We start from the raw sequence: 23,799 nt of genomic DNA, 5'->3' as shown, positions 1-23,799 counted from the left end.
GTGTGTGTGTGTGTGTGTGTGTGTGTGTGTGTGTGTGTGTGTGAGAGAGAGAGAGAGAGAGAGAGAGAGAGAGAGAGAGAGAGAGAGAGAGAGAGAGAGATTAGTAGCTAGTTGACTGGTATCTTGAGTGGTGGATGACAAGGGTACCTATTTCCAACATTTTCCAATTTTTGTGTTCCTTTCTATGAGTCTTCAGATATGACTTGTTATCACAGCTTTGTGTCAACAGAAATGGCTACTTCTTTAAGTCAGACCACAACACAGTGAACTATGATTCTTAATTGCCACCATGAGCTGTACAAAAACCATAAATAGCTACACTTGAATACTGCTAATCTATTTTATTATCTGAACTTTGAATTATATTAATTTTGGTGAGTTCATTTCATGGAAACTCTTGTTAAGGAGCTCGTTTTAGTTTCTTAATATATCCTCATGTGAGCCTGCCTGGTACAGAGTCTCTCCTCAGAAGTTTCAAACAACCATGTCACAATCATCCTTTGTACATTAAGTGATCTCATCACAGAATAACAAAAAATATGAAAAACATGTAAGGAATCATCAAATTAATTTGACGTTGTGACTTTCAGATTCCACACTGAGACCAAACAAGTCATTATGATGGTGACAGAAAGAATTGTTGGTGTCTAGGATTTTGATTAATTCTTAAGATTGAGAAGCTGACCCAAAGGATACATGTGTTAAATTTAGTTAAATTTGGCCTAAGATTGTTTATATATGTAGCAAACTCTAATCTAACAATATGTTAACATACTGCAACCTATTTTAATATACAAAAGTTCTCTTTAATCCAGTCTTTCTTTCAAGTTTCAGTCAGCTGCTATCCAAAAACATTACATTTAAAATTTTAGGAATGAGCATTTTTAAAGTTTTAAATAATTAATAATTTAATTTATCATATCATTTTAATTGTTCTATTTTACCAATATATTTGATTAGTATTAATTATCAGTTTGATTGGATTGAGAGGTGCTTGGAGGTTAGGAAAGGCTAGACGATTCTCTGCGATCATCTGTGAAAGTTCTGACCTAACCAATGGCTTCAAGGACTCAAAATTTGAAGACAATATTTAATTGGAAGGTCAAGAAACTATGTAAAATGGTGCCTAGTTGGAGGAAGTAGGTCACTGAGGGTGCCGCTTTGAAGGGTACATCTTGGCCCCTGTCTGGTCTCTCTCTTTCTCTCCATCCTGGATATTATGAGGCAAGTGACCTCTGCCATATGCTCTCATTTCCATAATACTCTGCTTTGTTTCACGTCCAAAACACTGGATCCAACCAACTATGGGCTGAAACCTTTGAAACCATTAGAAAAAATAAATCTTTCCTTCTTTTGACTCTTTCCCTTAGGTTGCTGTTAATGACAAGTGTGACAATATGTATAGTTTTGAAAATATATAGGAACTATATACATGGTGTCCGTCATCCGCTGGGGATCTTGGAATACATCCCTTAAAGAAAAGGAAGACAACTGTAGTAATTTCATTCTTGTCATACCAGCTGAGGTTCAGACAGCTACAGGCTGTAAACTGCTCAGACAATGCCTAAACAACATAAACCGCAAGCTGTAACCAAACATGCTAATTTTGTACATCACTCTCATGTTCTATTTACAAATAACTGATTGCCCATGTGGTGGGGGTAGAGCTTTCTATATCTTTCCTGATACTGAAAGCTGCCATATTCATGAATTGTTCTTCAATCAAATAAACAGTCCTAAATTTATTTAACTCTTTTATTTTAACCATTTTAGGGACCATTTTGACTAATACAAATGCAAATCAGCATATACAGCTTGAACTTTTTAAGAATTCTTAAGGTAGGGCAAAGGACATGGTCAATAAGACAAAACGACAGCCTACAGAATGGGAAAAGACCTTCACCAACCCCACATCTGACAGAGGGCTGATCTCCAAAATATATAAATAACTCAAGAAACTAGACATCAAAATCCAATCTAATAATCCAATTCAAAAGTGGGCTACAGAGCTAAACAAAGAATTCTCAACCAAAGAATCTCAGATGGCTGAGAGCCATATGAGGAATTGCTCAACATCCTTAGTCATCAGGGAAATGCAAATCAAAATGACTCTGAGATACCATCTTACACCTGTCAGAATGGCTAAGATCAAAAACACTGAAGACAGCTTATGTTGGAGAGGATGTGGAGCAGGGGAACACTCTTCCACTGTTGGTGGAAATGCAAACTTGTACAGCCACTTTGGAAATCAGTATGGCAGTTTCTCAGAAAATTGGGAATCAATCTTCCTCAAGACCCAGCTATACCACTCTTGGGCATATACCTGTAGATGTAACCAACGGTTTTATTAAATAAGAAACACAGAACCAATGCAAAGAAGAAAGCCAAGAGATCAGAGCTAAGAGCCTTACCAGCCTGCTGCAGCTAGCCTCTTCAGCCAGGAGACCTCTCCGAAAAAGAGCTACTTCCTGTGTGTTTGTCTTTATATAGTCTTTGTGTTCTGCCTTCTCATTGGTTGTAAACCCAAACACATGACTGCCTTGTCACTGCCTGTCTGTAGAGACTTCCAGGTCTTCTATGGTATTGAGATTAAAGGCGTGTGTCTCCAATGCTGACTGTATCCCTGAACACACAGAGATCTACCTAGCTCTGTCTACCAAGTGCTGGGATTAAAGACGTGTGCCACCACTGCCATGCTCTTGCTATGGCTCTAATAGCTCTGACCCCCGGGCAACTTTATTTATTAACATACAATTAAAATCACATTTCAGTACAAATAAAATACCACCATATATACCCAAGGAATGCTTAATCACACCACAAGGACACATGTTCAATTATGTTCATAGTGGCATTATTCATAATAGCCAGAACCTGGAAACAACCTAGATGCCCCTCAACTGAAGAACAGATAAAGAAAATGTGATACATATACACAATGGAGTACTACTCAACAGAGAAAAACATGACATCATGAAATTTGCAAGCAAATGGATGGAACTAGAAAAGATCATCCTGAGTGAGGTAACCCAGATTCAGAAGGACAAACATGGTATGTACTCACTCATAAGTGGATACTAGATGTAAAGCAAAGGATAACCAGACTGCAACCCACAGCTCCAGGGAGGCTAGCTAGAAGGGAGGACCCTAGGAAGGACAAATGGATCACCCAGCGAAGGAAAAATAGATGAGATCTACATAAGCAAACTGGGGGTGAGGGGGGTAATGGAGGGCAAGGGGTGGGGGATGAGAACATAGGGGAACAGGAGGTTTGAGCTGGAACAGGGACAGAGTGGGAAAGCAAGGAAAGAGACACCATGATAAATGAAGACATCATGGGAATAGGGAGAAACAGAGGGCTAGGGAAGTTCCCAGGAATCCACAAGGATGACCCCACCTTAGACTACTGGCAATAATCGAGAGGGTGCCTAAGCTGGCCTACCCTGGTGATCAGATGGCTGAATACCCTAACTGTCATCATAGAACCCTCCTCTAGTGACTGATGGAAGCAGATGCAAAGATCTATGGCCAGGCACCAGGCTGAGCTCCAGGAGTCCAATCGACGAGAGAGGAGGGATTCTATGAGCAAAGGCCATCAAGATTGTTGTGCCCAGATCGTGACCCCCAGAGAGACCACCAAAGACGAGCATGCTGGAATGCAAAAGCAAGGTTTAATTCTGGATATCCAAAAGGGATACAAGCCTAGGCAGGGACTTCGTCCAATACATCCAACACAGTGGAGGCTGGAGGAAGTGCCCGCCTGTCTGCAAGCTCAGTTTTTAAAGGGAAAAATCACAAGGTTACATCGTTTAGGGGTGCTAGTACAGGTACAATTCTGATTGGCTCACTTCTAGGGGCTTTCTAGAAATCATGGCTTAATCTTACTTCTAAGGGAGTGGTTGCCCGCCACCATTTCTCATTGGCTGCCCTCAGGTGGGGGCATTTTTATGGTCAGTTACCTTGGAAACCAGGGAGAGGACATTCCATAGTCTGGCAGGCATTACCTCGTGACTATCTTGTGACTCTGTACTTTTACACTTCCTGGTTTCTGGTATCTGGACTGACTTGTTTCAGTAACTATTGGCCTATTCCTAGAAGGAAAAATCTTAGGCCTTAGTTTTTGGGTGAAGGCATTTTGGTCTTATTTCTAAGATGGCTCATTTTGGTCTCACAAAGATCATGATGGGAAAATGTACAGAGACGGCCAGTCAAACTAGTGGAAACACATGAACTGTGGACTGCTGTGGGATGGTCTGTATGTCAAATGTGTTGCTGATTGGTCAATAAATAAATCACTGATTGGCCCGTGGCCAGGCAGGAAGTATAGGCGGGACAAGGAGGAGAATAGAGCTGGGAAGTGGAAGGCTGAGTGAGAGAGACACTGCCAGCTGCCATGACGACAAGCCGCATGTGAAGATGCCGGTAAGCCACAAGCCATGTGGCAAGGTATAGATTAATAGAAATGGATTAATTTAAACTATAAGAACAGTTAGCAAGAAGCCTGCCACAGCCATACAGTTTGTAACCAATATAAGTCTCTGTGTTTACTTGGTTGGGTCTGAGCAGTTGTGGGACTGGCGGGTGGCAGAGATTTGTCCTGACTGTGGGCCAGGCAGGAAAACTCTAGCTACAGTGGACCAATATCTGAAGAGCCCATCCATGGTACTGGACTAGACCCTTTGGATAGGCGAGACAGTTGTTTAGCTTAAACTGTTCAGGGGGTTCCCAGGCAGGAAGTGGGATCGAGACCCATCCTTGGTGCATGAGCAGGAATTTTGGAGCCCAATGCCTATGGTGAGACACTTTGCGCAGCCTTGGTGCAGGGAGGAGGAGCTTGGACCTGCCTTAACTGAATGTATTAGGCTCTGCTGACTCCCCATGGGAGCCTTTGCCTTGGAGGACGTGGGAATTAGGGGTAGGTTAAGAGGGAAGGCTGAGGGGTAGGAGGAGGGAGGACAGGGGAATGTGTGGTGGGTATGTAAAATGAATAGAAAATCTCTTAATAATAATAATAAAAAAAGATGAGCCGGGCAGTGGTGGCGCACGCCTTTGATCCCAGCACTCAGGAGGTAGAGCCAGGTGGATCTCTGTGAGTTCAAGGCCAGCCTGGTCTACAGAGTGAGATCCAGGACAGGCACCAAAGCTACACAGAGAAACCCTGTCTCGAAAAACCAAAAAAAAAAAAAAAAAAAGACAATTGAAATTTCAATAAAACGCTAATAAAACTAAGATGTTAAAGTAGAATACAGAAATAATATTAGTCACAAATAATGATCCCCATATATCATTCACTACAGTAGTGCATACAAGACATGATGGTAATTTTGCCTAGATCAAGAGTTGGCAATTTTTTAAAATCTTTTTTTTTAAGATTTGTTTATTCATTTTATGTAGGAGTGCTCTATCTGCGTGTACACCTTTATGCCAGAAGAGAGCATCAGATCCCACTATAGATGGTTGTGAGCCACCATGTGGTTGCTGGGAATTGAACTCAGGACCTCTGGAAGAGCAACCGTGGTCTTAACCACTGAGCCATCTCTCCAGCCCCCAAGGCAAATTAGAATCCATAGACCCAATCTTGCTTCCTGTTTCTGTAAATAAGCTTTTATTAGAAAACCTCCACACACATTCACTTATGTGTTTTCTGTGACCTGTGGCTACTGCTACTTTATAAATTAGAATTTAGTTACAGACAGATTGTATATGTCTCAAAAATAGCTGAAAATATTTACTATATGATTTTACAGATAAATAGTTCTAACCCCTGGCTTGGACTATAAGCAGTGAAGGGAAGAATAAATGAATGTGCATATTATATCTTGAAAGTTGAATACAAACAAGCTTAGTATGTTCTAGGAAAAGAAGAATATAATTGTGGGAAATTTTTCTATTTAATATCCTACACATTATTCCTAGGTTGTTTGTTTGGACTTTGGTCTTTTGTTTTAGACAGGTTCTCATCATGTAGAAGTGACTAATCTCAAACTCATAATGTTCCTGACTGGGTCTTCTTAGTGCTGAGATTACAAGTATGTGAAATCATGCCCAGCTGTTCCTAGGTTTTAATCCATCCATATATTCACTCATTCCTAAAATATGCTCTGTGTCATACACTATGTGAGTTGTTTTACACACACACACACACACACACACACACACACACACACACACTCAAAGAAGTCAACTTCTTGCCTTTTCTTGGGGGACTTTATAATCAATTTCCTCTTATCTTTACTGATCTCATTCACTATTATCATGTTCCTTCATATCACTAGACATTAGATCATGCTTCCCTTCTATTTGGAATATTTTTCTTTTTCCTATTTTTCTGATCATCACTGATTTGTTCTTTAAGCATAAAATTATAAGGGCATGAACTTTGTCCTGGTTTTGATCATCATTTTGTACTCAGAGATCAGTGCAAAGGTTGACATATAGTAAGACTCAATATTTGTTGCATGAATGAACACCAGCCAGATTAAATCTAGATTTTCATTTTATTTAGCTATTCTTCTTAGCATTAATTCACATTTTGGGTATAATCTTTCATGTGTATATTCAGTGGTCTTAGGCAATTCTTAGACAAATATTAATTGAAGAATACATCTTATGCTTGAAAATCAGGTTTGAAAAATAAAAACGTTCTTTTGTATTTGAAAAATACAAAATTTCAAAATTCTGCTTGTTCACTGCAAGGTAGAGACATACAGAAAGAGAAATTATAATCCAGAATAATTGGTAAATGAGGCATATGGACTCAATGGAAAAGGAGAATATACATTTATATAGAAATTATAGTGCAGGAATCACGGAGGAATATCTAAATTGAGTTTAAAAAAAAGACTATCAATTTTCCAAATAAACAACTGTAGACAGGAAGAATTCCAAGATAAAAACCACAGAGGAATATTAAAAGCCTCAGTCATAATGAAAACTTTTTCTTCTTCTGTTGATGTTGAATTCGCAAACTATTTTCTTTCGTGCCTTTATGACAGATTACTTTACGATCCATTTCTTAGTTTTTCTATTATGCAATATTATTAAATTTCATTCACACAAAGTTGTTCATTCCTTGTGGTTTATTTCTCTTCTAAGGCTCACTATATTAGCACTGTAGCTGGGCCTTTGATTCAAAATGTTCATCTGAATTTATGGAAATCCAGTAGTGAGAGATATGTGACATGTGGAAGGTTAATGTAAGAAATTTAGTTCTTACAAAATCTCAGTAAGTTACTTTTAAGACAAACATAACCAGAAGATTATAGAAGAGCACAGAAATAGCAGGCAGTCAACCCGAGTTTTACATGTATTTTAATATCCTGGACCCATCTTTCTCTTATTATACCTCCAAAATTGTTCAATGTAACTAGAGCAGTTGACTGATCTTTCTGGAACCTAGTCTTTAAATGCGCCCCCGTGACGCTCCCACTGTGCATGGCCGGAAGGAGCGGGGCGGGGCCTTAAGGTTCTCGCAAGGCTAGAGCAGCCTGGGGGAGGGGAACGGGAGCCAGACTGCCTTGGGGGCTGGGTAGTAAAAAGCAAAAGGAGCGACAAGGCTTCACTTCAGCCGTCTTTGCTTGCTTTTGTCTCCGCAAACTTCTGAATCGCGACCACCAGCCCAGGTAGGTGCCGCCCCTCGGGTCTGTGAAGGGGTGTCTTAGCTGGCCGGGACCCACGGGTTCACCTAGTCTTGTGCTTTGTGCCTGGCACAGTGGGCTGTGGTGGCTTCAATCCCCATCCCAGGGTGATAGTACTCACCTTACACTGGCTGAGGAAGACACTCCTGCCTTTCCGTAAGGCTATCGTCACGATTTGTGCTAGTTTTGCGACACAGTCTTCATGGAGATCAGTATAGGGCCAGTTGGGCCTAACTAAACACTGTGAAAGAGCTGGAACAAGCTGGGCTTGAGACTGACGCCCAGTATACATGGTTTCAAACTCAGACCTTCCAACCTTGAATCTGTCACTCATTTGGTCTCTAGAGTTCAGCATGCCTCACTTTGCTCAGCCATGAAGCTGAGGGAGGAACCCTGCTTTTGCACGAATTTACAGCACTGCCTTATTTCTATCTCATTTTTACTAATGTTCTCTGACCAGATTTTACCCTTAGTGTGCCCCTTTCAGAGCAAGGCTGTCAACATAGTTGCAGAATAAGTCTTGGGAGAAGGTAGGTTAGAAACCTTTCTTTCTGTTCTGAAAAAAACTCTGAAGAACCTCTTAAAACTACTGGAAACGACATTCATTTAGTGCACGAATTGAATATTAACTCTGAATAATGCTCTTGTGAATACTTTATTAGTAAGGATTAGTAAGGATTTAAACAAAATTATTGTTCAAAATGTTATGTATTAAATGAACATAATACACCACCAGCTAGTTTCATGAAAAAAAAAGTTAGAAATTTTACTATTTAATTACTGAATAAAAACTCTGAGCTCTCCTATTTGGGAACACTTCAATAGTCTATTTCCATACAGTGGTCTTATTTTATTGTTGCTTTTTAGTAAGGTGTTGACCTTGTTGGGATACACTGTGGTTAAAACTTAAAAGCAGTTCATTTTACATTAGGTAAGTGACTACAAAGCAGAAATAATATAAGCACTTTGGGCCAATATTGGGACTTCCAAGTCTTCCCTATTATAGAACAACCATGAAAAGAAAATATGATTTACCACAATATTAAAGAAGTCATACATTGTTTCATAAGTAATGTGATGAACAGAATGTTCACTGGAGTGGTAGAGTCTGGGGACTTCTACCATGTGTTCCTCCCAGTTCTTTCTTGAAAATACAAACTGGGACAGATAGGTAACTTCCTTGTCTTGGTGTCTGTCTCAGGAGTCTCAAAAGTAAAATTCTGCCCCTGTTTGTCAACTCTGAGAATGACAACAAAATATCCATTCAGTGTCTGCTGTCTGGCAGCTGTGTTTTAGGCCTTTCAAATCTGGGGCTTGAGGACTAAACTTCTGGAACAATAAACCTCTTTGCTCTTAGGATTCTTTACCTAGTGATCAGAGATCCACCAGTTGAGTCCCACTATGACCTTATCTACAACACCAGGTACCCCTCATGTTTATCTGAGCTGTACATAAAACTTCTATCGTTCTATGCAAAGACTAACAGCAATGAAAAAAATCTTGGAAAACCTATCCTGTGCCACACCTGCGGGTTCTAGGTAAGGAGTGGCTGATAATGAAGGAGATGTTCTGAGTAAGAAAGGAAATTGATGGCTTCTCTGTTGTGCATCTGTTGAATGGCCTTGAGGGTGACTTTAGGCTTAGTTGTTTGGCAGGACCCACTGGTGACTGCTTTGTTAGTCATATTTTTGCTCTATTAATCTGTTTTCCTGTATTCCTCATACTTTGTTTAGTAATGAATGCCTACTCTGTGCTAGGAGGACAACCCATTTACTGCCCTTAGGAGCATAGAAATGTAACATAAAAAGGAGACAAGAATTGAACTTTAAACATGCTCAGTTATGAGGCATCTTCACCCTTCTCCATCATATGTTTCTAGCTAGTATAGAGTCTTGTCACTTCCACATCATGAATATTTTAAAAATCAATCCATTTTTCTTCTACCTTCCAAATTTCAAGACATCAAAATGTAATCAAAATACATTATATTCATGTATACTTATATCGTATTGAAACCCCTTTGTATAATTTAATTCCTTGAATACCTAACTGTGGGTTATCTACTGCTTGTTCATATTATTATTATATTATTATTTATGTAACTTTATGTTTAATATTTTGCCAAACTTTTCGAAAGGGCTGTACCATTTCACATTCATCAGATTCACATAAACCACCCTCAGTGTATGAAAATTTTGAATTAATTTCACCCTCCTCAATCTCATTATTTTTCTTTTCCAAAAACAATTACAGTTTTTCTTGTAGTGTGAGCTATTATACAGACAGACATGTAGACCAATGGAATATAATAGAGGATCCAGAAAGAAACATCTTAATTTTGCCAAAGGGATCAAAAACATATTGGAGAAAAGACAGCTTCTTTGACAAATAGTGCTGGAAAAACTGTCTATCCACATGTAGAAGAATGAAACTAGACCTATATCTCTCCCCCTGTATGCAAATCAATTCAAAGTGACCCTAAAACCTTAAATATAATGCCTGAAAATTGCTGGAGAAAAACAAAGGGAAAATACATCAGGATACAGGTATAGGTAAGGACTTTCTGAAAACAACTCCAATAGCACAGGGAATAACTCCAGGAATTGGCAAATAGGATTACATGACACTAAAAAGCTTCTGTACGACAAAGGAAAACAAGTCCTACTGTATTTAGAAGGCCTTTTTTCCTTGGTGTCATCTAGCCTGTTGGCTCTTAGATTAGTGGTTTTACCCTAGTTCTCAGGTATGGATTCCATCTCATGGAATGTGCCTTAGTTAAATCAGCTATTGGTTGGTTACTCCCACAAGCTTTGTGTCACCGTTGCCCTAGCATATCATTCAGACAGGATACCATTGTATATCAAAGGGTTTGTGGCTGGATTGGTAATACATTTCTCTTTTGGTAATGTTCAGAGTGCCTTCCTGTGCCAAAGATGCTAGAACATAGGGGTGAAGGCTCTCTGTAGGCATCAGCTCAACTTCTCCATGTTCAATGAGTTGTGTAGGTGTTGTTTTCAGTAATGGGGCCTGCTGTCAGTTTGTGGAGAACAACAAATAACCTTGGCAGCAGCCTGGGTTGTTTGGGGATTCAAGTGAGACCCTTTAGCTAACAACTCAGTTAGATGTAACCCAATCGCAGTACTGGAAGCTTTGTTTGGTGACAAGAGATGGCCAGTTGGGGGCTCTGTTTCCCCATTATCTGATGATTTCCTTTAGATAGCTTTCATATATGTATATATTTTAGGAAGTTTCTATTGTATGAAGTGTCCATACTATCCCTCAAATAACACTTAATTTTAGCTGTCTCTCCCCATATTCCTTCCCTCAGCCCCCTTGATCCTACTGTTCCAGCCCCAACCCTCAATCATAATTATCTATTCTGTTTTCCTTTTCTAACAAGAGCTATCTGTACTGTACCCTCTAGTTCCTTCCTCTATACCTAACCTCACTGGGACTATGGATTGTAGCTTGGTTATCATTTACTTAATGGCTAATATCCACATACAAGTAAATACATACCATATTTACCTTTCTGGGTCGGGGTTACCTCATTCAGGATGATTTTTTTTCTAGTTCCATCCATTTGCCTATAAATTTCATGATGCCATTATTTTTAACAGCTGAGTAATACTCCATTGTGTAAATGTGTCAATTTTTAAAAATCTATTCTTCTGTTGAGGGACATCTAGGTTGTTTCCAGTTTCTGGCAATTATGACTAGAGCAGCAATGAACATAGTTGAGCAAGAGTCTTTGTGGTAGGATTGATCATCCTTTGGGTATATGCTCAAGAGTTATATAGCTGGACCTTGAGGTAGATCTTCCTGAGAAACCATCACACTGATTTCCATAGTGGCTGTACAAGTTTGCATTCCCACCAACAATGTATGCATGTTCCCCTTACTCCGTATCCTCACCAGCATGAGCTGTCATTTGTTTTATTGATCTTGGCCATTCTGACTGATGTAAGATGAAATCTCAACATAGTTAGTTTTGATTTTCATTTCCCTGACAGCTGAGAATGTCAAACATTTCTCTAGTGTTTCTCAGCCATTTGAGTTTCCTCTTTTGAGAATTCTTTGTTTAGATCTGTGCCCCATTTTTTATTGTTTATTCTTCTCTAATACAGTATATCCTAACCAAAGCTTCTCCTCCCTCCACTCCTTAGAGTTGCTCCCTAGGTCCCCACTCCACCAGGTCCACTCTCCTCATTTCCCCCAAGAAAGAGCAGACCTGCTAGGGACATCAACCAAACACTGAACAGCAAGAGACAATAAGACTAAGAACAAACCCTCACATCAAGGCTGGGCAAGGCAACTAGGAGGAAAGGATCCCAAAAGCAGGCAAAAGAGTCAAAGATACTCCCACTCCCACTGTCAGAAGTCACTCCCAAAACGAAGCCAACAACCATAACATATATGCAGAGGACCTAGCATAGACATATGCAGGCTCTGCAGTTGCCACTTCAGTCTCTGTGAGCTCCCATGAGCCCTGCTTAGTTGATTCTGCTGGCTGGGCTCTCCTGGTGTCCTCAAACCCTCTGGCTCCCACAGTTCTTCCTCACCCTCTTACACAGGTGTACCCCATTTTTAATTGGATTCTTTGTTTTCTTGATATCTAAGTTTTTGAGTTTTTTATATATTTTGGATATTAGCCTTCTATCAGGTGTGTAGTTGGCAAAAAGTTTTCCCATTCTATAGGCTGCCACTTAGTTAGAATGACAGTGTCCTTTGCTCTGCAGAAGCTTCTCAATTTCATGAGGTCCCATTTATTAGTTGTTGATCTTAGTGCCTATTCTAACAGTGGTCTGTTCAAAACATCTTTTCTTGTGCCAGTGAGTTTGAGGCTATTCTCCACTTAATTCTTCTATCAGGTTCAGTGTATGTGGTTTATGTTGAGGTCTTTGATCCATTTGGAGTTGAGTTTTGTGCAGGGTGATAAGTATGGATCTATTTGCTGTAATTCTCTTTATTTGTTGGGTTTTTATGTGGTTTTGGTATCAGGGTATCTGTGGCCTCATAAAATGAATTGGGCAGTATTCCTTCTGTTTCTATTATGGAATAATTTGAGGAGTATTGCTGTTAACTCTTCTTTGAAAGTCTGGTAGAATTCTGTGCTAAAACCATCTGGTCCTAGGATTTTTTTAGCTGGGAGGCTTTTAATGACTACTTTTGTTTCACTAGGGGTTATAGTTCTGTCTAAATTCCTTGTCTGATCTTGATTTAACTTTGGTAAGTAGTACCTATCAAGAAAATTATCCATTTTTTTTTAAGATTTTTTTTCAATTTGATGAGGTACAGGTTTTTAAATTATGTCTTCATGATTCTGTGGCTTTCCATAGTAGCTGTTCATATGTCCTCCTTTTTACTCATAATTCTATTAACTTGGATATTCTTCCTCTGCTTTTTAGTTAGTTAATTTGCATAAGGGTTTGTTGATCTTACTGATTTTCTTGGAGAGCCAACTCTTTGTTTTATTGATTCTTTGTATTTTTTGTTTGTTATTATTTTATTGATTTCAGTCCTGAGTTTGATTATTTCTTGCCATATACTCCTTTTGTGTGTGATTTTTTTTTGTTCTAGAGCTTTCAGGGGTGCTGTTAAATTACTAATATGAGATCTCTCCAATTTTTTTTATATAGGCACTTAGTGCTATGATCTTGCCTCTTAGAACCACTTTCATTGTGTCCCATACATTTGTTTATGTTGTTATTCATTTCCATTTAATTCTTTAATTTCTTAATTTCTGACTTGATCCATTTTTCATTGAGTAGAGACTTCAATTTCCTTGAGTTTGTAAGCTTTCTGTTGTTTCTGTTGTTGTTGATATCCAGATTTAATATGTGGCTGTCAGATAGGATGCAAAGTGTTATTTCAACTTTTTTGTGCCTGTTGAGACTTATTTTATGTCTGAGTATATGGTCCATTTGAGAAAGTTCCATGAGGTTCTGAAAAGAAAGTATTTTCCTTTGTGTTTGGGTGAAATGTTCTGTAAATATCTGTTAGGTCCATTTGGTTTCTAACATTTGTTAGCTCCTGCATTTTTCTGTTTAGTTTTTGTCTGGATGATCTGTCTGTTGGTGAGAGTGGGCACTGAATTCTCCCACTATCAGTGTGTGAGGGTCAATATGTGATTTAAACTGTAGTAGTGTTCTTTTACAAACATGGGTGACCTTGTGTTTGAAGCATAGATGTTAAGAATTGCAGTGTTCACTTGGTGGATTTTTTTCTTTGATGGTTATGTAGTGCCCTTTCCTATGTCTACTGATTAGTTTTGGGTTGAAGTCAGATATTGCGGTGGCAACCCTAGCTTGCTTCTTAAGTCCATTTGCTTGGACTATCTTTTTCCAGCCTTTTACCTTGAGGTGATGTCTGTCCTCAATGTTGAGGTGTGTTTCTTGGATGTAGCAGAAGGATAGATCCTGTTTTCACATCAATCCTGTTAGTTTGTGTCTTTTTACTGGGTAATTGAGACCATTAATATTAAGAGATATCAGTGAGCAGCATTTGTTGACTCCTGTTATTTTGTTATGGTGGTGTGAATGTGTATGTGCATGTGTGCATGCATGTGTGTGGTGTTTCCCCTCTTTTGCTTTGCTGGTCTGGGGTTATTTTATTTTTTTCTTGTGTTTTCTTGAATGTAGTGAACCTCTTTAGGTTGGAGTTTTCTTTTTAGCTCCTTCTTAGGGCTGGATTTGTAGATAGATAATTGCTTACATTTGGTTTTATCATGGAGTGTCCCATTTTTTCCATCTATTGTGATGGAAAGTTTTGCTGGGTATAGTAGTCTGGGTTGGCATCTGTGGTCTCTTAGAGTCTGCAACACATCTGTCCAGGCCCTTCTGGCTTTTAGAGTCTCCATTGAGAAATTGGGTACAATTCTAATAGGTCTGTCTTTATATGTTACTTGTTATTTTTCCATTGCAGCTTTTAATATTCATTCTTTGTTTTAACTATTTTGTGCCAAGGGGACTTTCTTTTCTGATTCGATCTATTTAGTTTGGTGTTCTGTATGCTTCTTGTAAAGAAGGCATCTCCTTTATGTTGGGGAAGTTTTCTTCTATGATTTTGTTGAAAATATTTTCTGTGCCTTTTACCTGGGTTTCTTCTCCTTCCTCAATTCCTACTTTTCTTAGATTTGGTCTTTTCATACTGTCCCAGATTTCCTGGATGCTTTGTAGGATTATTTTATAGATTTAACATTTTCTTTGACTTGATTATCCATTTCCTCTGTCATGCCTTCAATGCCTGAGATTCTCTCTTCCATCCCTTGTATTCTGTTGGTGAGGCTTGCCTCTGAGGTTCCTGTTCAAGTTCCTAAATTTTTCATTTCCAGATTTCCCTCAGTTTGGGTTTTCTTTTTTTTGGTTTTTCGAGACAGGGTTTCTCTGTGTAGCTTTGCGCCTTTCCTGGGACTCACTTGGTAGCCCAGGCTGGCCTCGAACTCACAGAGATCCGCCTGGCTCTGCCTCCTGAGTGCTGGGATTAAAGGCGTGCGCTACCACCGCCCAGAGAGTTTGGGTTTTCATTACTGTTTCTATTTCCACGTTCAGGTCTTGAGCTGTTCTATTCATTTCCTCTCACTGTTTGTTTGTGTTTTCATAGATTTCTTTAAGAGATTTGTTAATTTCCTCTTTAAGGACCTTTACCATCTTCATACAGGTGGTTTTAAGGTCTTTTTCTTGTGCTTTAGTTATGTTGTAATATACAGGGCCTGCTGTGGTAGGGTTTCTGGACTCTAGTGGGGACATATTGTCCTGGTTGTTATTGTGTTTTTACACCGGAATCTAAGCATATGAGTTTGGGAAGATTGTAATTCTAGGTGCTGATATCTGGTCTTGTCTTTGTTTGGTGGGTGTTTTTGTTCCTTAGTTTCTGTTTCTTAGGAGAGTATGATTCTTAGGAGAGATTGCTGTGTGTTGCCTGGTAGGGAATTCTTTTTGGGTCCTCATAGGTGTGGCCACTGGGGTTTCTAGGTAAAATTTGTTTCTAGGTCCTGGAAACTGACACTTAACAATGGGGGTTGGCTGGAGGTGGGAGGCTGAGGGGGACCACAGGAGGGTGGAAAGCAGGGTGTTCCACCAGGATCTTCTTAGTCCCCTGGTAATGGGAGCAGAGAGTGAGGAGAAGCCACAGCAGGTGGTATCCTACAGAGCTGGGGGTGAGACTTGGGCATTAGACTTGAAGGAATGGAGGGAGAGGTAAAAATCTGCTGAGAGGCTAACTGATTACCTGGAAAGAGTGGCCTGTGGGTTCAGAGGGATTGCCTGCTGGAATTGGAACTGGGACAATGGGATGAGTCAAGGGAAGGAAGTTTGAAGAAGGAGTTTTTTGTGATCTACTGGAGGTGGTGACAGAGAAGTGGAGGCCAGAGCAAGTAGTCTGCTACAGAGGTGGGGATGAGAGTGGGAGATTGGATTTTGATTTGGAGGAGAGGTTTAAAAATTGAATATCTGCACTTAGCCTACCTGCTTCCCTGTCCAGAGTCTAATTAATGCTTCTTAGTTTATTGTTTCATTTTGGCTTATAATCTGATGTCATGAAGGGGTATTTTTGACAACTTTTCATTTTGTCTTTGCTTTTGGATAAGTAATTTTGCCAGGCTCTTGACTAAGCCACTCCAAAGCCCTTCTATAATTGCCTAATTTGACTGATTTTCAATTTCTTACTCTTATTCTTCACTGTCCAAAAGTAGAATCTGTATTATCTTTACTACAATTCCTAATGCAGTCTGCTCAGATTTAACTGTATCATTCAGTAAGTAAAATATTGTAGTTGTTGGCCAGCAGCATTTCAGAAGTGGCTGTTTCTTTGTTGTATCCATGATGATATTGATATTGGCTCACGTGTGATTACATGTTCTTATTGGCATTTCCAGCTGTTTCTACTTTGGTATTTCTGTTTATTCTGTAACCAATAATTGTTGGAATTTTTAGTCACTTTTGTTTTATTAGCACAGTTTAATTATACATAAATGGCTTTCATTATGGTATTTTCATATTAGCATACAACTTATTTTTAGTCTATCCACTCCCATCTGTCCTCCCTTATCTTTTCCCTCCTCCCCTTGACTGCTTTCTACTTCCATAATAGTCTTCCTTCTACTTTTACATCATCTTCTTTTCTGATACTAGAGGTTGAACCTAAGACCTTGCACATGCTATAGTAACATTAAAATACATCTCTAGTCCTTCATTTTCCCCCTAGATACCTCATATGAGAGAAAACATATGCTACATGTTTCTCAGTATTTATTATTTCACTAAACATGATGATCATCAATTCTAATCATTTTCCTGAAAATGCCAGAATTTTGATCTTTGTGGCTGAATTTTACTACACTGAGCACATATGCTATATTTTTTCATTCATTTACATTGATTAGCATCTAGATTTATTCCATAACTGGAATGTTGTGAGTAGTACACCAGTAAATAAGAATGTATAAGTATCTCTTTTGAATATTGACTTTGATTCCTTTGGTATATGTACTTGAATGATAAAACTATTTTATATGATAGTTCTATTTTTAGGTTTGTTAAAAATATATTTTAATTGAAATAGAATTATATGATTCTTCCCCCTTCCCTTTCCTCCCATGACCCCCTCTCTCAAGGTGAAAGCTTCTTTTTCTTTGGTTATTACTGTCACATACATAATACATATTTATATATGCAGATGCACAAATATATATAAATACAACCTGCTGAGTCTGTTTTTGTTGTTTATGTGTATATGGTTTCAAGACTGACCACTGTATATTAGACAGCCAATAAAGGGGCTCGTCCCTGAGAGAGGCTAATTCTTAGTTGCCTGTAGTTCTTTTTCTAGGAATGGAACTCCATGAAAATTCTCCACTTCCATGTTGACATATTGATTAATATTGCCATTGTTCCAGTCTTGTTTATGCAAACATTTCAAGGAGAGACTTCCTGATATTCTGGGTCTTATAATCTTTCTTTCCCTTCTGCCATATTCTCTTGCTATAGATGCAAGAGCCGTGATGTAGATGTATCCACTAGGAATGAGCTTCTTAAGATCTGTTATCTGTACATTATGTCCAGTTGTGGTTGTCTGTGATGGTTTCCATTTGCTATAAAGAGAAGCTCCTTTGATGAGGGGTGGTACTTACACTTATCTGTGGGTATAAGGATAAGATTCAGCATGCAGTAAAGAACTATGTTTGTCTGGCAAAGTGGTGGTAGTAGATTCTTTTCTTTAGCCCCAAACATTTAAAGGAGGTTTCTCATGCCTGGTACAGGGATTTTGTTAGTCTATGGTTCTTGTGGGAAGTATTGTCAGCCCAAGTGGCTTAACTTCCTTAACTTTTATTTTAAATTTTTTTTTAGAAATCTCCCTCCTGATTTATGCAATGGCTAGACTAATTTACATTTCCACCAACAGTATAAAAAGCCACCCCCCCCGTCTCGCAAAACTACACAGAGAAACCCTGTCTCGAAAAACCAAAAAAAAAAAAAAAAAGCCACCCCCCAACATTCTCACCATCATTGTTGCTGTTTGTTTTCTTCCTTTCTTTCTCTGCTGCACAGAAGCTCTTTAATTTCATGTCAAATCTTCATGTCAAATCTCTGGGCTTTCAGAGTCATATGAAGAAAGTTACTATGAATACTATATCTTGAAGTGCTTTGCTTAAGCTTTCTACTAGTAGTTTCAGATGTTCATGTCTTATATTAAGGTCTTTGGTACATTTTGAGTTGATTATTGTATGTGGTAAGAACTAGTTTTATTTTTCTATTTGTATAGATCCAATTTTATCAGCAAAACCTATTAAAGGGGCTTTTTTTAAAAAAATGTGTTTTAGCATCTTTATCAAGAATCAAATAGCTGTAGCTGTGTATATTTATGCTCTATTCCATTCCATTAGTTTGCATATCTGTTTTAATACCAATACAATGCTACTTTTGTTACTATTGCTTTTTGTGTATTTTAAAATTAAATATTATGATTCCTAGAGAATTACTCTGTTTGCTCAGGATTGTTTTAGCAATCCCTAAATAGGTCTATATGAATTTTAATATATTTCTTTTAGTTCTGTGAAAAAGGTCATTGGTATTTTCATGAGATTGCATCTGATCTGTATATAGATACCTTTTTGTAATATGGTTGTAGCTGGAGTTTTCCTGCCTGGCCCACAGTCAGGACAAATCTCTCTCACCTGCCAGTCCCACAGCCGCTCAAACTCGACCAAGTAAACACAGAGACTTATATTGGTTACAAACTGTATGGCTGTGGCAGGCTTCTTGCTAACTGTTCTTTCAGTTTAAATTAATCCATTTCCATTAATCTATACCTTGCCACATGGCTCGTGGCTTACCGGCATCTTCACATGCTGTTTCTCATCGTGGTGGCTGGCAGTGTCTCTCTGACTCAGCCTTCCACTTCCCAGCTTTATTCTCCTCCTTGTCCCGCCTACACTTCCTGCCTAGCCAATGGCCAATCAGTGTTTTATTTATTGACCAATCAGCAACACACTTGACATACAGACTGTCCCACAGCACTTCCCCCCCCTTTTTTTTTAAAAAGGAAGGTTTTAACCTTAACAAAGTAAAATTACATATAATTTGGGAATTTGGGCGTAGCTTCTCTTACTACTTCCTGCTGGAGGGGGGCGCTGTACTTATGGGGAAACAAAGAAAATTTTAGGATTATGGAATAGTCCGTGAGGCTGTATCGTCTGAGCCAGTTGCCTTGAAACCATTCTGGATGTTGGATCATCTGGGCCATGGTGTCATCAGAGACCTTTCAGGGGGTCTTGGCTGGTCAAACCTGATGTGTCTTAATCTGGAACAAATCCATAGCCTCTGGCTTTCTGTGGAAACAAAAGCAGAGTCTCCTTTCCAAAGTAACATATCCTTATATCCAAATTTTGAAGTCAAGGTACCTTTAAAATATACATTTTGGCATAACTCAATAGCTTTTACAATCAAATGTTTTTCTGCAGTTAAAAGTCCCAAAGACAACACAATGCAGATTCTCTGTGTAATATCCATTTTTACGTGGCTTATTTTTTATACTACCTTTACTGTCTCTTTAAAGACTTTATTTTTTTAAAACTATGTATTTGTTTCTATAACTCTATATATCATCTTTTTTGTCTCTTTCAAGCCTACGTATCTTTTACACACATTGTAAACTATTACATCTGAATCTGTCTTATTGTGAATCTATTGCCTTAAACTGCAGCAGCTGTGGCTGCTGGATCCACCCACCTCAGCTTCCCAACATGGCCATGGTTTACCACCAGCTCTGGGAGCTATCGTGGGTCTATGCTTTTATCCAAGCAGCGTGTAGCCCATAAACCTCTTTTTTTTTTTTGTTTTGTACTAGCAAAGTCTAAATCCACCATGCAGCTTAATGTGCCACTTGCAGAGGCCTCATTCTCGCCATAGGCAGGTCGAGCACGCACGCTAGGAACCCACCAGTAGCTCAAACCAGCAGCTGCCGCTCATTTGAGAGAGACAATTAGGAAGCTGTTTATAGCTCCGTTTTAGAATCTTTTCTCAGTTTTTAGGTGGAAACTCTTGCCACCACGTTGGACGCCATTTGTAGCTGGAGTTTTCCTGCCTGGCCCACAGTCAGGACAAATCTCTCTCACCTGCCAGTCCCACAGCCGCTCAAACTCGACCAAGTAAACACAGAGACTTATATTGGTTACAAACTGTATGGCCGTGGCAGGCTTCTTGCTAACTGTTCTTTCAGTTTAAATTAATCCATTTCCATTAATCTATACCTTGCCACATGGCTCGTGGCTTACCGGCATCTTCACATGCTGTTTCTCATCGTGGTGGCTGGCAGTGTCTCTCTGACTCAGCCTTCCACTTCCCAGCTTTATTCTCCTCCTTGTCCCGCCTACACTTCCTGCCTAGCCAATGGCCAATCAGTGTTTTATTTATTGACCAATCAGCAACACACTTGACATACAGACTGTCCCACAGCATATGGTCACATTTAAATTATTAATTCTGCCAATTTATGAGCATGAGAAGGCTTTTCCATTGTCTACAATCATCTTTGGTTTCTTTCTTCAGTGTCTTAAATGTTTCATTGTGTAGGTCTTTCATCTTGATTATATATATTCTTAATTTTAGATTTTTTTCTTCAGTGCTCAGAACTGAACCCAGGGCCACAAAATTACCAGTAAGAGCTCTATAATTGAGTCATATCCCCAACCCATTTTTATTTTCAGGTATTGTGTGTGTATGTTATTGAACATACATGCAGGTGTGTGTGTGTGTGTGCACGCGCGTGCTCATGTGTTAAGATATGTAACATTATGTTAAATTTGTTGATTTGCATATGTTGAGGCATCCATCCATCCTGGGAGTTAAACAACTTGATCATAACATGTAATAGTTGCTGTGGGATGTCCTATATGCTGTGAATATATGTTGCTATGATTGACTGATAAATAAAACACTGATTGACCAGTAGCCAGACAGGAAGGATAGTATAGGCAGGACAAGGAGAGAGGAGAATTCTGGGAGGTGGAAGGCTGAGGCAGGGAGACGCTGCCAGCCACCAGGAGGAGAAGCATGATGTAAGATACTGGTAAACCATGAGCCACGTGGCAAGGTATAGATTTATAGAAATGGGTTAATTTAAGATATAAGAACAGATAGCAAGAATCCTGCCACGGCCATACAGTTTATAAGTAATATAAGTCTCTGTGTGTTTACTTGGGGGACGCAAGTGGGAGAGATTTGTCCCGACTGCCAGCAGGCTAGGACACAAGAAAACTTCAGCTATAAATAGTTTTAATGTGTTATCAAACTTCATCACTATGTTATTGGGGATTTTTACGTCTATGTCTACCAGCAATAATGCTCTACAGTTTTTGTTGTTCTTATATCCTTACTTGATTTTAATATCACATAAGTACTAGACTTACAGCGTATAGAAATGTTCATTTCCTTTCTATTTTATGGAGTATTTTAAGGTGCATTGGCATTGGTTCTTCTTTAGTAAAATTGAGCAGTGAGTCTTTTTGATCCTGTGATTTTCTTTTTTCCCCAGAATTTATTTTTTAATGTTTTTAGTTGAAATAGAACTACATCACTTTCTTCCCTCCAGCCCCTCCATTCCATGCTCAAGTTAATAGTCTTTTTTCCTTTTATTTTATTTGGTGTGTGTGTGTGTGTGTGTGTGTGTGTGTGTGTGTGTGTGTGTGTATGTGTGTGCACTCATGTGTGTGCAAATATATATACAAATACTACCTGCTGAATCCATTTTTATTAGTGGTTTGTATATCGTTTTATAGCTGACGACTGAATTGAACAACCAATAAAGGAGCTTATCCCTGGGAAAAGTTAATTCTCCTTCTCTTAGAATTCATTAGTTGCCTGTAGTTCTTTTTCTAGGGATGTCACCCTGTGAAGTTTCCCCCCTTCCATGTTAATATGTCTATTGATATTACCACTGTTCCAGTCTTTTTTATGTAGACATTTCTAAGAGAGACTGTTTCACAGCAGACTTCCTAGTATTCTGGTGCTTAGTCTTTCTACCCCTCTTCTGCAATGTTCCTGAACCATAGATGCAGGAGCTGTGATGTAGATCTATCCACTGGGGCTGGGCTCATCACAATCTGTTGATCTCTGTATTATGTCGAATTGTGATTTTTCTGTGATGGTCTCTACTTGCTGTAAAGAGAAGCTTCTTTGAAGAGGGGTAGTAGCTATGCTTATATCTGAAGATTTAGAACTAGGAACTGCAGATGAAAAAACTGTAGTGTTTGTCTTTCTGGGTGTGGATCACCTCACTCAATATAATCTTTTCTAGGTTGATCCATTTACCTATAAATTTCGTGATTTCATTTTTCTTTACAGTGAATAGTATTTCCGTTGTGTATATGTACTACATACTCATTATCCATTCATCTGTTGAAGGGCATTTAGGTTGTTTCCCTTTCCTGGCTATTGTGAATAGGGCCTCTGTCCTCCACATGTGCCCCCCTCACCTCTCTCACACACACATACAAAATAAATAAAGTGCATTTTTAAAATGTACCATTGACCATCAGGAAATATAAAAATCTGTGTAGTCCATGCAAGGTGAGGTTTGGAATCATCTTTGAAGAATGGAAACTTTATAAAGAATAAACAGTAGGGATGAAGCTTCCAATAGAATAACAGCTAGATTTCTTCATGTTCTATGACTCAGGTATGTGATGTCTTCAGTACTATCTTCAGTAGGTCTTACTGATAAGTTCTGGGGAATGGGGGTTACCAATAGCATTGGTTACATATAATATTTGGGGATCTATGGGACCTCATTGACCAACAGTTATAAAAGAGGTAACTTATTCTTGGTAGTAGGGGTTTTATTTGGTAGTGTCCGCTGTCTAGTTGTGATTGGTCCCCCATTATAGGGTAACTCCATTTAAACTTCATATATGAATATTTATTCTATCAGTTCTGTTCTTCTAGAGAACCTTGACAAATATATTTGTTAAGAAAGTTGTCAATTACCTATCATCTGTAAGTATTCTAAATAAAACATACGTATCCAAATCTTTAAAGATAACATCCACATTTGAAAGAAAACATGATATGCTTGTCTTTCTGAGTCTGTGTTACCTCACTCAGGATGAACTAATTAAGGGACCATGGGGGAAGAGGGGATCTTTCAAAGAATGGGAAATAGAATATAGTGTTATAAAGGGGAAAGTAGGAAAGAGAACAGGAAGTATTAAATAGGGTAGGGTGAAATGGCAAGATAGAGAAAGGAATATGGGGAGGTCTAAGTAATACCAAAGGCCTTTTGAAAAAGCCATATGGAAATATAGTACTGTAGAAGCTTGTGGGGGGGGTGAGATTTTTTAGAGTAGCTTATGGGCTGTGGTTCTGCTAGTCCAACACTGGCTGTCTACCAATGGAAAATCCAATAATCTAGTACTTGTTCAGTCCACAAGGCTGGATATCTCAGTTTGTCTTCAGTGTACACAGGAATCTTGAAGAAGTAGGCTCTAATGCCAGTGAAGAAATGAACTTGCTAGCCAGAATGAAGACAAACAGGCAAAGAGAGAGAAAAAGAGCTTCCTTCTTCCAAGATCTTTATATAGACCATCAGCAGAAGGTATGGCCCAGATTAAAGATGATTCTTCCCACCTCAAAGATACAGATTAGAAGTGTGTCTTCCTACTTCAAAT

General features: G+C 38.9%; 1 protein-coding gene across 4 annotated transcripts in view; it reads left to right on the top strand.

Moving 5' to 3' along the window:
- The first annotated feature begins 7,481 nt into the window (after positions 1 to 7,481).
- The window catches only part of Tmlhe (trimethyllysine hydroxylase, epsilon), a 115,667-nt gene continuing 99,349 nt past the window's right edge, over positions 7,482 to 23,799 (top strand). For 2 of the 4 annotated variants that reach the window (XM_052742981.1, XM_052742929.1), the window contains exon 1: positions 7,486 to 7,622. The gene's annotated coding sequence lies outside the window, so the exon portion shown is untranslated. Of the gene's footprint in view, positions 7,623 to 23,799 lie in introns of all 4 variants that reach the window. The other 2 variants (XM_052742989.1, XM_052742946.1) reach the window with 2 other exon arrangements.

This window comes from Peromyscus californicus, unplaced genomic scaffold (genome assembly GCF_007827085.1).
Source record: "Peromyscus californicus insignis strain IS unplaced genomic scaffold, ASM782708v3 Scaffold_10__1_contigs__length_136768540, whole genome shotgun sequence".
NCBI lineage: Eukaryota > Metazoa > Chordata > Mammalia > Rodentia > Cricetidae > Peromyscus > Peromyscus californicus.
Note: the sequence above shows the minus strand (reverse complement) of the source record. Positions and strands in the feature narration are given on the sequence as shown.